The 18,545-nt window shown below is 38.4% G+C and overlaps 1 long non-coding RNA gene across 1 annotated transcript; it reads right to left on the bottom strand.

The window, feature by feature from the left end:
* Positions 1-5,963: 5,963 nt before the first annotated feature.
* LOC124553999 lies at positions 5,964-18,076 on the bottom strand. Its single transcript, XR_006968197.1, has 3 exons — positions 17,681-18,076; positions 16,881-16,974; positions 5,964-6,815 (listed from the first exon to the last, which is right to left on the bottom strand). It is a non-coding gene; the product is annotated as an uncharacterized LOC124553999 (long non-coding RNA).
* Positions 18,077-18,545: the final 469 nt, after the last annotated feature.

Raw genomic sequence — 18,545 nt, 5'->3', positions numbered from 1 at the left:
TCTCAAAGGCAATAGATACTGCAATAAAGAATAGCTCAATGGGTAATTCAGTTGAAGAGGAATGGGCAATCACAGACGTTGGAAAGAAAAACATGGATATGAAGAAGCTAACTGTGAAGAAAACCTCGGTAATAGATCAACGAAAGAACGAAGTACAAAAATATTCAGGGAAACTCAGAAATAGGATGAAATAAACAGGAAAGTGGATGGAAGGCAAGGCGAAATGGCTGCACGAAAAATGTGAAGAAATCGAAAAAAATGGAAAATTGTCGGAACAACTGGCAGAATATAGAAAGTCAAAAGAATGTTTGGTGAAATTAAAAGCAAGGTAGGTAACATTAAGAGTACAATGGTAATTCCACAGTTTATTGCAAAGGAGAGAGCGAATAGCTGGAAAGAATACACTGAAGCCCTCTGTGAGGGTGAGAACGTGTGTGATGACGTGATAGAAGAAAAAAACAGGAGTCGGCAGTGAAGAGATAGAGAATTCAGTATTAGAATCAGATCTTTGGACGACTTAACATCAAGTAAGGCAGAAGGGATAGACAACATTCTATCTAATTTTCTGAAATCATTGCGGGACAACAACAAAACGACTGTTCACATTGATGTGTAGAATGTATGAACTGGCAATATACCATTAGGCTTTTGGAAAAACATTACCGACAGTTTTGAAGATAGCAAGAATCAAGAAGTGCAAAAACTATGACGGAGTCACTTTAACAGCTCATGCATCCAAGTTACTAAGAAGAAGAATATACAGAATGGAACTGAAAATTGAAGACCTTTCCGATGACGATTAGTTTGACTTTATGAGAAGTAAAGGCCAGTTCTCACATTGCAGTTGATAATAAGAGCAAGACTGAAGAAAGTCAAGGCATGTTCATAGTGTTTGTCGACAATGTAAAATGATGCAAAACATTAGAATGTCTGAGAAAAATAGGGGTAAGCTTTATGAAAAGATGAGTAATTTACAATAGGTACAGGAACCAAGGCAGAAAAATAAGACAGGAATCTGAAAAATGAATTACTCGATTAAAAAGGTTGTGAGTCAGGAATGTCGCCTTTCACCCCTAGTGTCCAGTCTTTGCAGTGAAGAAGCAGTGAGGGAAATAATGAAGATTCAAGCATGGGATTAAAATTTGCAGTAAAATAATATCAGTGACACGATTTGCTGATGACACGGCTATCCTGAGAGAAAGTGAGAAATTACAGGATCTGTTGAATAGAATGAATATCTAATGAGTAACAGAGTAGATACTGAGAGTAAATAGAAGGAAGATGAAAGTAATGAGAAGCAGAAATGAGAACTGCAAGAAACTTATCAGAATTAGTGATCACGAAGTAGATGAAGTTACAGAACTCTGCTAATTAGGCAGCAAAATAACCCTTGACAAACAGAGCAAGAAGGACAGAAGAAGCAAACTAGCACTGGCTAAAAAGGCATTCATGGCCAAGAGAAGTCTATACTAGTATCAAACATAGCTCTTAATTTGAGGAAAAGTTTCTGAGAATGTACGTTTGAAGCACAGTGTTGTATGACAGATTGACTGTGGGAAAACTGTAACAGCAGAGAATTGAATCACTTGAGATCAGAAGAATGTTGAAAATTCGTTGGACTGATAAAGTAAGGAATGAGGTGGTTCTCTGCAGAATTGTAGAGGTTATGGAATAAATGGAAAACACTAACTAGAAGAAGGGATCAGATAATAGGACATGTGTTGACATGGAGCTGTACAGAGTAAGAAACGGTGCATGAAGACGGAGATTTCAATACATCCAGCAAATAATTGAGGACCTAATTTGCAGGTGCCACTGTGAGATAAAAAGCTTGGCACAGTGTAGAAATTCGTGACAGGGCACATCTTAACCAGTCAGAAGACCGATAATAGTGATAGCAGGACTTAATACCCACCACCATATAGGCAGATGTCAATCTGAGTTTGTGAAATCTGAGGCTTGTGGAGTCAAACCCATGGCCCAGAGGTTCTATCAACATCACAATACACCAGCACAGCAACATCATCAATAAAGTACCAGGTGAGGAATGCTCACTTAAATTTCCTTTGACAATTTTCACAATACTAGATACTTTTTCTGATTGTAACCCTTTTACACACCTACCTCTTGTGTTACTGATCAGCCGTGCCTTGCAGCAGTGACAGCACCAGCTACCACCACCTGATGATGTCAAGCAGTTCCATCAACAAAATATTGCGTGAGTTACACAAAACGATCTGGCAGCAAACCCAAGAAGCGTATTTGCAGATTTCTTCTATTTAGTGTGATTTCAACTAAGTGAGCCAGTGTATGGCATGCACTAGACAACCTTTCACTGTGCGTTTACGTGTCTCCAGTTCGAGTGTACGACACATACAAATTGAAAATAATTGGTAGTACGATTGTTCCTGCACGTTCATAAGTAAATTGCCATTGCTATCACAGAGATTTTCACTAGTCTTGTATTCAGTTCACACTAATGTATATCCAGATGTAGTAATAGTTGTAGCAATGAAAGTAGTTAATTCTACGTAACAGCTACCTAAAAAGTTATGCGACGTTTTTTCTGATTGCTAAAAGTCTTAAAAAGAAGACTTCATGTATTCAAACAGATCTTCCCAAGCCACTTCCAGACGGGGGAGTCATCTGAAAATCCATATCCCCTGCCCAAAAGACTTCATTATCCGAGAAAGACTTCATTATCCGAGTATCCAGGGGTATCACAGGGCATCCGGTCGATCTCTCCTGTAACCCAAGTTGCCACAAAGTAAGTCGCACTATTCTTCGTCAATGAACTGTAGGTGCCATGTGTTACTGGATGGTTGTGTACAGTGCCACACACCAAATTCATTACGCTCAACAGAAATTTTGTCTCATATTTAAAATTATGCTGACAAGAAAACTGGGTACTGTGTAACTGTCTACACTGTCTATTATGATCAGGAAGAGAATGTGCAACAACACACATCGGCATTATGAATATAGCATTTATTGTGTTGATTTAAGGCCAAAGACTGGATCGATATAGCTCTCCATATTAGCCTAGCTTCTGTGAGCATTGCCGTCTCCGCCCAATAACTGCAACACACATCTATTCGTACTCCCTCACTGCATTCAGTCCTTGGTCTCCATCTAGAACAGCGGTCGTCAAACTTTTACTCAAGAGCCAATACTGACATTCTGAACAGGCACCTCAGGCTGCGTATGTACTTGCTTTATTATTAATTGGTAACATAAATTGATATCTTACAAACCCCCAACAGACTAGTTACGTAAACTGACATTCGGGCGGGAGAGAGGTGTGTTGACCACACGACCCTCCATATCCACACTTAGTGATGCATATGGGCTGAGGATGACACGACGGCCAGGCATTACCGCTAGTTCTTCACAGTCCTGTTCGGGTGGAGGTTAGTTTAGTTTTTAACATACTAGTTATAGTAAGAGTGTGGTAAGTCGGCCGCGACCCGAGTCAGCACTCTGTTTCAGATTGCTGCCACCCTTGTGACACTGTAATCATCCTGCGAAATGTTGCGTTATTTGTGTGAGGAGGTGACTGACTAATAACAGTAATATTACTCATATTTAAATGCCTTTTCGAAGATGAGGCACGATTACAAATTGTTATTAAACTTCATGAATGTCTTCTTCATAAATAAAAAGACTCCTCTAGCTGCACTGCATTTTATTTCTTCCAGATGCATTTCACCTTTTACACTGTATCATCAGTGGAATCTATAATGATACAGTTTTGTTTTGGTATACATTATTCGTATATTATAAAACAGTTCTGTTCTCTTTTTATGTACAGAAATGATTAGTCACAGTTCTTCGCATTTTCAGTTGGTATCTGCGCTTCCTGCCATCTAGTAACATCTGAAATGCACCCGGAAGAGAGAAAATACAATGCAGCTAGAGTAGGCATTTGTCATTTACAAAACAAATATTTCTGTGCTGGCTGTGCAGGATGACTACGCAAACAAACTCGTTATCTTGAATATCATTTTACTTCTACTATACCATTAATGAACCTGTTAATTAAGGAACACTTTGCCATAAATGACATGGGTAAAAAGTTTGATGGTGTTCATTTATCATATTATGCAGATATTTTTTCCCATTGAAGAGCGTTATATTCTGAAAGGAATAAAAATAAAATAAAATTAAGTAAAGGTAGTAAATATAGTGAGCTGATACAAGAAAGTGTTTATGACCTCTTCCCAAATTTAAGATGATTACAATCAAAATACAGAGTCTTCATAAGAAAATGAAAAACTAGGTGAAGATTTCATAAAAAAATATACAGTAAAACCATCTGAATATGTTCGGATGAATGATAGAGATTTAATTGACAGGTCAGCAGTTATTTGCGGGAATAACACAAATGTTAAGAAATAGATTTAGTGCTTTTTTATTAATAACAACAAAAAGATTTCCATATTTGATTACATTTTTGAGTAACTTGTCACATACATTTTAGAAAAAGAATAATAAGGAAAAGTATTAGTTAATACTTTAATTAATAAATTACCATTCAAAATGCATCCCTCTTGTCATAATTGTTGTGGTCCAGGAACAAAATCAGAAGAAAGATTAGCTGGAGGCGTTCAAGGAATAAATCCTCTACATGATGCTTGCAGACAACATGATATTGCATATACAGATAATAAAGATTTAAAAAAAAAAAAAAAAAGACAGAGTAATGCATCAGAATAGTGTCAATTTAATTTCATATTCCTTGCTACAAGTATGTATCACATTCGAAGGGGACAGCCTCTGTAATGCACAATGGGGAAGTCATGTTACTTCCATTTCAAATTTATACAATAGCAGCTAATCTGTATGAGGCATACATGCCTATGAGTTGTCAGCACAGGAAATCAATGAAAAAAAAAGAAACATTTCTCACTCCCCGCAACTGCAGGAATATCTACACCTGCACACAGCTTCGCTCTTGTAATGACCGGGCAACTTTACTTTGCTCACGGTGAAGTTGACCAACATCAATTAAACTTAAAGACGAATTAACATATTACAGTATCTCTGAGTAATTTTGTTTGTTAACGAGCAGGAGAACTACACTCTTAGTAAGCTCTCCATTGACGCTTTTGGATTTGGCTGTTGCTAGATGTACACTGAAGCACCAAAGAAACTTGAATAGGCATGTGTATTCAAATACAGAGAGATGTAAACAGGTAGATTACGACGCTACAGTCACCGACACCTATTTAAGGCAACAAGTGTCTGGTGCAGTTGTTAGATCTGTTACTGCTGCTACAATGGCAGGTTATTAAGATTTAAGTGAGTTTGAACATGGTGTTATAGTCCGGTGACGACCGATGGGACAGCGTCTCCAAGATGAATCGGGGATTTTCCCATATGACCACTTCATGCGTATACTGCGAATATCAGGGATCCGGTAAAACATCAATTCTCTGTGGCTGGAATAAGATACTGCAAGAATACTGCAACTGAAGAGAATCATTCAAGGTGACTGAGGTGCAACCCTTCCACAACTTGCTGCAGATTTCAATGCTGGGCCCTCTACAAAGCTTCACGCTCGCCTGGGCCTGACAACACTGACAGACTGTTTATGACTGGAAACACATTGCCTAGTTGACGTTTCAAATCTTATCGATCTGATGGATGTGTATGGAGACAACCTTACGAAACCATGGACCCTACATGTCAGCAGGGGACTGTTCAAGCTGATGGTAGCTCTCTAATGGTGTGGGGCATATGCAGTTGAAATGATGTGGGGCCCCCCGTGCATCAATTATAACAGCTGACATGTAAGTAAGCATCCTGTCTGATTACCTGCATCCATTTGTGTCTACCGTGCATTCCGATAGACTTGAGCAGTTCCATCAGGACAATGTGGCACCCCACACAAACAGAATTGCTAGAGTGGCTCCAGGAACTCTCTTCCGAGTTTAAACACTTCTGCTGGCCATCAAACTTCTCAGAGATGAACATTACTGAGCTTATCTGGGATGCCTTGCAACGTGCTGTTCAGAAGAGATCTCCACCCCTTACACTCTTATGGATTTATGGACAGCCCTGCAACATTCGTGGTGTCAGTTCTTCGAGCATTACTACAGATGTTAGTGTAGTCCACACCATGTCACACTGCAGCGCATTTGCATGCTCTCGGGAGCCCTAAAAGATATTAAGCAGGTGTACCAATTTCTTTGGCTCTTCAGTGTATATCACAAACGGAAATATGAAAAAGAATGATTAGTCCTAAATGAATCTGATTGACATTATGATATTTAGTTTTTTGTATAATGTTTCAAATTATCCTTTAGCTGTAGCTGCAATTACTTAAAGATGTGTAGTTTTTTATTATCGCGAGTTGGTTCTTTTATAAATATTCAGGGTCAAGAGAAGGCAAAATAATCCACGCAAGATATTCCATATCCCAATGTAACACACTTGCTGTTATTTTGGACAGTTCAGTCCACAGTGTTGTTGGACTATAATGCAGGTTACGGTATGGTTAGGGACCGTTTCACGACTGCTGTAAGGGAGCATCTCTTATGTCAGTTACCTCTGCTGCATGCTTCTTGCATTTCAATCTGCGACATGCCAGCAAGAAGCCCCGTGTTCGCAGCCATGTTGTGAAGTGACATGCAAGAAACACAACATGGCTTCGAAGACTGGGCTCCTCCCTGCCAAGATGTGACTGTGTGCTGACTGCTCCGAGCCCCTGGGCGCCAGAGTCACGTCTGCGCCATTTTAAGCTCCCAGCAGCATGCGCAGGTCGCTCACAAAACTCCCTCTCTCAGCCTTCATCTCTGCCATTACAGTCACTTCTGAAACATACAGAGTGCAACGTAAGTGGAATCTGTCACACCGCACATAAAGTAGTTTATCTGTTGTTCCACCAATGCAGAGTAACAAAGATCTCAAACTAGGTCCAGCTCTTTTAAAGATTCTGAGGTACACCCACCCTAAAAGATGGAAATATGTATATTTTTTTCAGTAATGTGTATAATAATTTCAAGTATAAGGAAGAACTTAATATTTTCTCAGACATTTCATATAGCTGTCAACGCTTGAGAACTGTTGATATCATGTGATGTTTTCGAAGAGGAAGTAGGTAGCCTTAAAGCTGCACCTTGAAATGCTGCCTTATTCTTTAGTAGTGTCCCACAGACTTTTTATTATTACGAAATAGGAGGTCTGTTCAGAATACTGCGGAACATTCGTAATTTCACGCTAATAGTGTGTTGGAGCAAAATGTGGTTGTCATCTCTGCACACACTGTGTTTAATGCGTAACTGCCAGTGTTTGTATAATGCGTAACCGCCAGAAGGTTCGTTGATGTATGTCTGCTAGCTACTGTTCAGTACTGTATTGAGTAGAATGTTGTGTCACATACTTTGCAAATTTCGAGGTGGCAGAGTTAAGAGGAGCCATGTGTCTGCTTTAAATTTTGTGTGAAACTCAAGGAAACCTTTACAGATACACATCAAATGATGCAGGAAGCGCACGGTGACGCGTCCTTAAGCCATACTCGATGTTACAAGTAGTTCACAATGTTTAAAACTCGACGGACAGAAGTTAAAGATGACCCTCGTTCAGGACGCCCTTCGAAGCCTGCTGACGACGTTCCTATCAGAAACTTCAACAAAACTGTGTGTGCCAATCAAGACTAACTGTCCGAGAGATTGCAGAAGAATGTAACATTTTGGTAGGATCATGTTACGAAACACTGACACAGCATTTTGGGATGCATCATGTTGCTGCCAAGTTTGCCCCACGGCTCATGAGTCGAGACCAGGAAGACCTCTGCCGCGCAATCTGTGAACAGCTTTTGCATTGCACAAATGAGAACAAGATGTTCCTTAAAAACATCATTATGTTGAAATAACTTAAATTCCTTAACACCAAGCTGTTCTCATTCTGTTGTAGAGACACAAAAAGCCTCTGCACCTATTCAGATTTTGGGAGTGCTTCAGCCGTGATGAGTCTGTCCAAATGTGTTACTTGAATTAATATTAACAGTAACATGAATCCAATTTTCCATGTAGCATCAACATCACCCAAGTATGTCTGTACGAAGCATCTCAAGTGATTCAGAAGTCCCATATAAAATTGTCAAACTCCCTGTACTTGCTTCTTGTGGTGTAACAGGTTAAAGTGGTTTATCACTTGCTCGACTTTCAGCTTACATACTGATGAAGAAGGAAAGTGCATGAACACAAAGCAGCAACCTTGCTTCCCTTGGGGGGGGGGGGGGGGGTGGGGGGGGGGCTGGGGAAGAAAGAGAGAGAGAAGTTAAGGACCTTTGATTTGCAGCACCATACACGCTGCATATTTTCGTATTTAGAAAGTCTAAATTCAAATTGCACCAATCACAGCGAGTTAGTTTCCGGAGCGTTGAAACCAAGGTTGCGATGTCCTTTTGTGTGCCCATCATATCTCATGCCACATGATCTTGGCAGCTGATGACAGCAGATATTCAGAGCATAGGACACGCGTTACAGTCAGCGAATAGCAAGATCACTGGTTACGTAGCGCGAACACACAAAGGGGAAAAGGTAAAAGTTAGAGGTTTATATTAATATACATAGTATAGCTACAAGAAAAGCTAAGCTTTCACATATAATATTAGTCTCTACGATTAACAAGCTACAGCAGAAGCTAAGCTTTCACATGTAATATTGATTTTTTTTGCGTGTGTTATACTTTAACATACATCACACAAACGTGCCAGTAAATTTAATATTATGACAAATGTCTGGGCTCAAAATTCTTGTAAGTGGCTGGTCCTCAAAGTCTTCAGTTTTAAATGCTGTGTGATTTAGAAATTCATCCCACTTTCTCACATGTAACATAATTCATCTTGCATAAAAAGAAATTTACTTTGAAAGTAACACATTTCGAACCACCGTTCGCAATACTATCCGGAGACTGTTAGAAATAGGTTCGATTTACCAGTTGCCAGTGAGCACCAGAAAACAGGCATTATTGTGCGTGCACAGCTGCAGTGGTGTATGAAGGCCGCATGTTCCTATGTATAAAGCACTAAGAGAGCTTACATTACACCATAAAAGAAACAGGGCATCAGAGGATACTCCAAAGGGCATCGTAATTTCGTAAACCATACTAAAATGCATAATTCGGCTTGAAGTGCACATTGGCTTTTTCCAGATTCACAATGAAGTAGGTCCCATCTGATAATCTACATTCTCATTTTTGGTTCTTTATTATGGCATAATGACATACATGGCAGAAGATAACGTGCTCTTGAAATTCAGTGAACAGCTGGAACTAGCCAATACTGTGGAATGAAACACTTCGTTTCAAATAAAATGGTTGCCTCGGCAGAAAGATTAATGAAGCCCAATTTCTTTAGCAAACTTGCAAAAATAACTTCACTGTTCTGCAAGGCGATTAATGCTTGACTGCTAATAACTTGGAAATGAAATTAAATCAGACAACTGAAACTAATAAAATATTTCGCCCTCCGTAATTATTGAATGTATTTTCATTCACTTGATAGCTCCCAGCCACAGACATCCGTTTTGTTTTCATTTGACGTGGGAGCTGTAAACCAAGAGAAGCGGCGAAATCACTAAATGTCATTTAACGCAAATATGGGTCACGTGGAGACTAACCCTCTCCCCACTACAACTCTGACAACTGCACACGCACAAATCTGGCAGCTAGGGGGTGCGCGGGAAAATTTTTTCTCGTTTGCTGTTACTGCCCGTACAGCTAACAGCCACACTTCAAGTAGCAGAAAGCGGGAGAAATTACTGGTCATACGAGAGTCAACCACGCATGCGCATCAGTCCATTGGCAAATGGTCAAACGAGCCTAATGTGAACAGTTGTGACATCATGCCCACAGCAAGCAGTTTATTGTTATGAAGAATTACATAGTCTTCGCCCTATACCCTTTGACATATTTTTTTCTGTTTGCAGATGCTTTTGCGTGCACAGTATTTTATTGTTGTAAATTGTGCATTTCCTTTCCCGCTAAAGTTTTATTTTTTTCTCTCTTTTATATTTTATTGCTGCAGTATCCTTCTCCAGTAGCAGGATACAGTGCCATTCTTTGCTAGAGAATCAGTTCTTACTAGTCAAAATTGCAAAAATTTAACTGAAAGCTAAAACAATGAAAAATTCCCGGGTTTTTCCCGGTTTTCTCCCAGACGAAAAAATTCCCAGGTTTTTCCTGGATCATATACACCCTGAATACATGATTATATTCTCTTCTGGTTCTGAAAATATTACTGTAGAATTACTACTGAATGCTGAAGGACATCAAATAATAAAAAGGAAAATGCGTTTTATGAGATAGTGTTATCAACGGACTGCAGCACCATCATAGACGGTTTCTATTTTGAAGGAGAGGAAGCTAATGGAGAACTCCAATAGGAAAGGAGTTATACATGGGTTTTGCATTTCAGTTAAAGCTTATGACAGTTCCTAGAACAAAACTGTCAGAGGTTCTCAAAGATATAGATTTAGTTCCATCTTCTACACACTACTACTGAAATATGCAGAGATATAAAGGTACAAATTAAAATAAAGTAAGTGTTATGAAAACCTATTTAAGTCACCAAAAAGGGGAGAGCTGTGGAGGAATGTGATATAGAGGTGTTTTCATGAAGTTCTTTTGACAACCAGGCTATGTAGCTAAAGATGCATATTATCTTCCAAATCCATCCATTTTAGGTATATATCAGAAATGGGAACTCCAGAGGATTCTAACAAAAACTGAATATCTGGTAGTAAACAGTGGGAATTACACGCCAATTACAGAGTAGCTGTGAGATAGTTCCAACAATTTAAGCATCTACAGGGCACATAACGACAAAAGTGGATCAGGTAGTAGAGAACACACAATACAACACAACACAAAAGTAATAGGGTGTATGGATTTATTTTTGGTGTAACAAGAACCTTTTATAACAACAATAGGGAAAGATTGTGTGACTTAATTGTTGACTGTCCTGTGCTATGGATTTTACAAGCTGACCTCAAATGATAACATAGCCATGGAAATGCATTATTTAGACAACAGTATCAGAATTACAAGAAGCCAGAAAATAACTAATTACGAATTAAGAGCTGCAACTGGGAGAAATGAAACACTGACAGACAGGTCTGAAGGAAAATTAGTAAACTGGTACGGACTTGAGATTACAGATCATTGGTGCGCCAACAAAATTTTTGAATGGAGATAACGAAGGTTGATGGAAATGCTGGAGACCACGATATAGCACTGCAGCGTAAGCACGGTGGCTGCCACTCAGTGTCTTGGCATTAATCTTGTATAATATTATAATAATAATTTTTCAAGAATGGGAACTGCCAATTATGGATTAAGTATTACAGTTTGTCAAATTCTGTCAAAGATCATGGGAACTATGCCAGAACAGCAATGAGAATGCTCAAATGCATCTGTTTACTACACAAAACCTACACAAACTGAGAAATAACTTTCAATATATTTCAGCAGCTTTTAATGAAACATATTCAGACCTGTAAGTGAAGTAGCGCATGAAGTGAAGGAAGATATCTCATTGTCTCTCGCCATTTTCTGAGGTTCAACTCCAAGGTTAAGCAGTGTTCAACAGAACTCCCTACATTTGATTTTAGAACTTTACAATTTTCAATTAATTTAAAAAGACTTATTTTAAGCTATCAGTGTTATAATCGTATTTTGAATGGTATTTTCAAGCAAATGTTGAACCTGGTAATCCGAATTAACTCATAACGATATGAAAATGGTGAATAAGTAGCTCATACCAAACACTAAATTGGCATAAAATAAATACCAAAATAAGAATAAACTATCATTATTCTCATGACATACCATCTGTTGGATTTGCCAACTCACAATCAAACTGTCACTTCTCAAAGTAACCTATACATTTGGCTATGCTGTAGATCAGTGTGTTACAACAAAAAATTAATTAATATTCAGTGCCTTTGCCAACTTACCACCAAGGAGTCACCTTACAACCTAATATATACCTTGGACTATGGCACAGATCAGTCTGTCACAACAATTGTCATTATGCTTTAGCCACCCTATCAGTATTTGTTATATTTACTTACTGTCCTAATTTTTTCCACAGAGCTGAGTGTGGATTACACTTGTGAAATTACTGACAAAAGTAATCCCAAACTGATACCTCACTTTTTAAAATCTATAATGAAGCACATTTACATTTATTAAAATTCAAGTACAGGAATAACGTCATTGCAACAGATTCATTATTGGGCCCATGAGTTAGTTTGCCAGCCAATAGCTGACCACACTCCAAATGGCTGCATTTTGTCAAATTTCAAGTCATATGCAAATGAGGCTTCACAATTCACACATAGAAGGGCTTCAATTTCCTGTAATATTATTTACAACAATGTGAAGTGAGTTTAGGAGTTGGTTATGAACAAACTTGTCAGTAATTGATGGTTTATAATATATTTCTAAAAATTATTCATTATGCATTTCAGGTATAGAACATCATCAGATGGCCTGCCATATTAACAACACAATGCAAAAATGTATAGAAACGCACTAATACAGAGACAAAGGTTTTGAAAACCAACATTACAATACTGTGACGAGTCCTTCCAGCTTATAAGACCACGAAGTTACTTCATTCAAATAAAGCAATGCTGAGGTGACATACAGACAGCTAGCAGACAAACGAATATAATGGGAAACACTACATGAGCAACCATCTTTGTATGAGATGGAGTGTGAGTGACGGTGCTGCAAACTGCCAATACAGGAAAGTAAATCATTACTTTTTACCATGATTTATTTTACAACAACAACAGAAATTTTTACACATTTAAAGTAGTGTATATTTCATGCGAACATACAGGGAAATTAAACATATTGAAGGCAAGTAGTAAGCAATAAAGAGTAAAGTAAAAAATATTTAACCTTAGCATAAAATTGTAGTTACAAAGTACCTTGCAGTGTAACTGGATAGATACAAAATATACTCACCAAGCAGCGGGGGGTGAACACAGATATAGAAGGTATTATGTATGCAAGCTTTCAGAGCCATTGGCTCCTCCTCCTGGCAGAAGAATTGAAGGGGAACGAAGGAAAAGGATTGATGGGTTGGTTGATTTGGGGGCAGGAGGCCAAACAGCGAGGTCATCAGCCCCATCGGATTACGGAAGGATGGGGAAGGAAGTCGGCCATGCCCTTTCGAAGGAACTATCCCAGAATACGCCTGAGGCGACTTATGGAAATCGAGGAAAACCTAAATCAGGATGGCCAGATGCAGGTTTGAACCGTCTTCCTCCCGAATTCGAGTCCACAGCGCCACCTCACTTGCTATGAAGGAAAAAGACTAGTGAGGTTTAGGAAAGGGGGTAGAGTTCAGAGGAGTCACCTGGAACCCCATATCAGGGGCAAATTACCAGATGGGATGAGAAGGAAAGGCTGATTGTTGGGAACTGCACTGGACAAGGTTTGAAAACCTGAGAGATAAAAAGTGGAAAATAGGGCAGTATGGAAGACAGATTACTGCTAAAACATCATACACAAGTTAACAAGGGCACTGTGTGTGATAGAGGTGAGTTGAAAAAAAATACACACGTCAGATAATGATAGATATAGGAAACTAAAATGTTGAAGAAAGGAATAGCTACTGTGAAGAAATGCTGAGATGGAAGAAATTAAGCTAAATAAAGGCCAGGTGGGTGGCAAGAACTAAGGACATGTTGTAGTGCCAGTTCCCACCAGTTGACGTCAGAGAGACTGGTGTCTGGGGGAAGAATCCAGATGGTATGTGTGGTGAAACAGGCACCAAGGTCATGACTGTCATGTTTTAGTGCATTCTGTGCAACAGGATATTGTGTTTGCCAGTATACACCCTCTGTCTATGCCCCATTCATGCTGATAACCTGGTGGTAGTCATGCCGCTACAAAAAGCCAAATAGTGTGCACGTAACAGCTAGTATATGATCTGTCATTTCACAGGTGGCTCTGCCTTTGATAATATATGTTTTTCCAGTTACAGGACTGGTATACATGGTGGTTGGAGGTTGTTCTATTTCACTATGTGTACCTCACAAAACAGAAGATAGTAGTTTTGTAGTAGTGGGAGATTCGGAAGAAATCATGGAGAAATTGAAGAGTCCAGTTGCACGAACTAGGAAAAGACTGCCTCTAAGTTGAAGTGTTTTGAGGTACTAAGTACTGAGGAATGGTCAACATTTTATTCTCATTACTGTACTAACCCAGTGCTAAAAAATCAACGAAAAAGTGAATGGTAACAGACTATGGTTTTCAGCATTTTTGATTAGCTACTACCTTAATTTCTCTTCTGTATTTTGCACAGTTACAAACGTATGATCTTCCATTTTGTGATGTGCACAGTCAAATAAAACAAGTTACAAAATAAGTATTTTTTATGCCCAAGTAAAATCTTTTTATATATATGAAGATGGTATCTGTTCTTTCAGACATGTCCAAAAGAACAGATACCATCGGTGACCATGCAGCTAGAATGAAATTACAATGAAATAAATACCCTTAGCTGCATACAGGCGTTGATATGTCAACGGGGACAGAAGAAAATGTGTGTCCCGACTGGGACTCGGGCCCGGGATCTCCTGCTTACATGGTAGATGCTCTACATCTGAGCCACTGAGGACACAGAGGATAGTGCGACTGCAGTGACTTATCTCTGGCATGCCTCCCGTGAGAGCCACATTCTCAACTTATTGTCTCGCACTGTATTCATAGTGCTGTTATTTTGGACATTTGACCATCTTCTTCCGTGCAGATGCACCAGTGCCTGAACTCTTACGGGAATCGGCAGTAAGATCGCGAGTAATGAGTATAATGGGCAGGGGCACTATGAACATAGTGCAGGTCAATAAGCTGAGGATGTGGGTCTCACGGGAGGTGCGCCAGAGGTAAGTCCCTGCAGTTGCACTATCTTCCATGTCCTCGGCGGCTCAGATGAATAGAGTGTCTGCCATGTAAGGAGGAGATCCCGGGTTCCGAGTCTCGGTTGGGGCACACATTTTCATCTGTCACCGTTGACATATATCAACACGCATGCAGCTAAGGGTATTCATTTCTTTGTAATTACATCTTTTTACTTTACCTTTCTTCATCTTTACTAGTTGTCTTCAACATATTTTATTCTGCATTTATGTTGGCATGAAATATATCCTAACTTAAATGTGTAAAAATTTCTGTTCTTATTGTGAAACAAATCTTGGTATGAAGTAATGGCTTACTATCCCATATTGGCATGCTGTAGAGCCACCACTCTTATGCCATCTAGCATAAGTGAGGTTACTTATGTAGTGATGAGGGCCACTATATTCATTCCTCCGCTAGATGTGTATATGTCATCTCAGCTTTTCCTTCTTTATGTGAATAAAGGAACTTCATGGTCTCATAAGTTTAAAGACTTCTTTGTCATAGCACTGTAATTATATTGTATTGCAGTATGTATTTATGTGAAAACAATATGAATTTTGGTTTTCACACCTTTATACCCGTATTAATAGATATCTATACATTTTGAAATTTGCAGTATAAAAATGTGTTGTTAATTTAAGTAGGTCATCTGGCAATCAGTTACACCCAAAACGCAGTATGAAAATAAAGGAATTCCATCACCACCTAGTTATTACTTTTTGCAAACTGTCAGCCTTTTACAGAATCACATTAAAAATTGTTACATAAGATTGCACGTTAGATATGATTGCACATCTCACTACTGATTTTCATTGGTAGTTTCAATAATCAATGTGTGATCTCATGACTCACACCTTTGCTGACAACACAGACCTTCATTTTGCAACTATTGGACTGCATAACAATTAACTCCTAATGACATTTATCAGAAACTGAACTTTACAGCTGTTGCTTGTGCCGAAGCCTTGTTTACGTATTCAAAGACTGCTTTTGATGTAGACTGCCATGATACTAACTTCTCACACCAGTGATCTTTTCAAACTCAATTCCAAATTAATTATTTTCAATTAGAAGGGAATAACAACAACAACAATTAAATCATTTTCTATGTAACTTAATAATGCGCTACCTGCACTGGTTCAATTTATAAATCTCTTTACATTGCTGATATTCACCATAGGGGGACCATTCTTCTGCTGCACATTAAGAGTTGACATTTACAAGAAGCATACCAAATCAGACTAAAACCTTTCTATGCTAACATACCATGAATTCCATTGAGTTGTGCATTATAAGTTTATGGATATTTATTAAACTCTCCTCTTCATTCGATGTGAGGTTCTACACAAACCATACTTTAATGTAGTTTTATGAAATGTCACATTTAACATCAACACAAATAGTTCTTATGGGGCAGACACTTTAGTGCTCGCATGGTGGTTTTGGAGCAGTTAAAGTTCCATCATCTGATGTAAAAACTATATCACTTAACCATCTGAGATCATCTTCACCCCAATGTTGTCTAAGAAAAGTTCAAAAAGAGCAAAAAGGGGACATGAAGTCCATAAAAATTGCTCCCCCAAAAGAAACAGATTTTATGGAATTTATGTTCCCTCACCCTTCTTTTAGTCTTTTGACAATTTTTGTTCCATGACAACATTGGGGTACAGATAACGTCATATGGTTAAGTTATTCTATTTTTATTTTATTTTTTAACAATAGAAATTTGACTGCTGTGAAACCAACCGTGTACGCAATAAAACATAGTTGATTCAGGATTATTGTGTGATTTATTCATTTTACAAAATTAAATCAACAGATAACCCTATTATTATTATTATTATACTGAATTTATCATGCTTCCAGCAACATAACATGAATTACACTTACTAAACACACCATTCTGCACACAGAAATTAATGAACAGCAGTGAGAAACACAAGGAAGTCACTTACCATGGTGTCTGGCTTAGCACACATCTCATCTATTTTTTCTTCTTTGACAAATGGTTTTCAAATTGTCCAGGACTATAGTCTTGTCTAGGCCTACCTGAAAAACGAGGGCTCTCATAAGAACACTCAAATTTAAAACCCTCCACTGGCCACAGGAAATGGACAACTACACAGGAACACAAAATGTTCAATGGAACAACTGATTCACAACTTTCTGGTTATAACGTCACAAAACAAAGTAACAGGATATCTAAATCTCAGGCTGGGAGACTATCCAATTGCGAGATTTATGGGAGACATCTTGTCTTTTTTCCCCTTCATGAATATCTTCAGAATTATGATCAGTCAAAACAACAGAGACTAAAGTTAATTCACCAAATCCGAATAAAACCATTTACTATAATACTACTCGTGAAGGAAAAAAAGATAAGATGGCTCTTTAAATCTTGATAGACAAATATTGAACCGAATTTATTGTGGGCTTGTACTGTAACCCATGAGGTTTATAACATTATTCTTATTAGTATTGGTAAGGGGAGTATGGAATTTGTACTGTGAATCACATTTTCATCAGAACATTTAATATGAATTTTTAACGCACGGTTTGTTTGAAACTTTCTTCATCCGCATTTTCATGGTTTTATACCCACTACTGCAGTGCTGCAGCCCTTATGAACTCACTACAAGGAGGGTGGGGGGGGGGGGGGGACCACACACACTGCTGTTCACATACTGTACTGAGAAACAGCTGATCTATTATTAACACCAACATTTAACACATGTTGCCTCACAAAGTGACTTACGTTTTCTCTGACGTACGTACCACTGGTGACGAATCTTCTATTCTCTGATATCGAATAGTGCACTTAGTGAAAAATACACGTACTAGCAGCTCTTACTGAACCTACTTCGTTTGTTACACAACTCCAAAACCCTGTTGCTAAATGTTTTTACGAAAGTACACTGAAACACGCCACGCCTATTACTATGTTCTTCTGTCAATACACGATTTAGCAATCTGTAAAGCGGTACGAATAGGTGAATGCTCGAAGCACACTAAATGGCCGCAGCAAATGCAACAGAATTCGGCATTTCCTTTCATCCGAACGCAACAATTCACGAAATTATGTAATAATCGGGGGAAGCTTTAATCTGAATAAGTTAATAATACGAACCATTTCTTCTGGTCTATAACGAAGTATTTAGCACCAACTATGACTTTCTCTCTCGGGAATCGGGATGAACACGCCGTCTCAGTATATTACAGATGTCGCCAATGGTGACGCAACTGGTACGGAATAAAATATCTTTGAAGTAGGCCCAGTAACAAACAATATACTAATTAACACTGTATTAGTACAGTTAACGTAACACGGAGGCATTTACTGCTTCTCAAGATCCAACAAATTATAATATAAATTTTGCATTAATGCTGTTTCAAAATAAATTTTCGTATTTCCAACATACATGGTTATAAATTTCAGTAGCTTATTTCTTATCTGGAGGCATTAATTCACGTATTTCTGCCAAATACAATATTGCAACTGTTTTTTTCTTTTCTTTTTTTATATAGAACAGTTAATTCTTGATGCACATAACACTGTTCTAAAAGATGTTTACTGTGAAAGAATCTTCTATGAAGGATGCTTCAAGACCTTGCATACAATG

Source organism: Schistocerca americana, chromosome 11 (genome assembly GCF_021461395.2).
Source record: "Schistocerca americana isolate TAMUIC-IGC-003095 chromosome 11, iqSchAmer2.1, whole genome shotgun sequence".
NCBI classification, from domain to species: Eukaryota; Metazoa; Arthropoda; class Insecta; order Orthoptera; family Acrididae; genus Schistocerca; species Schistocerca americana.
The sequence above is the reverse complement of the archived record's forward strand: the minus strand, read 5'-3'. Positions and strand labels throughout refer to the sequence as shown.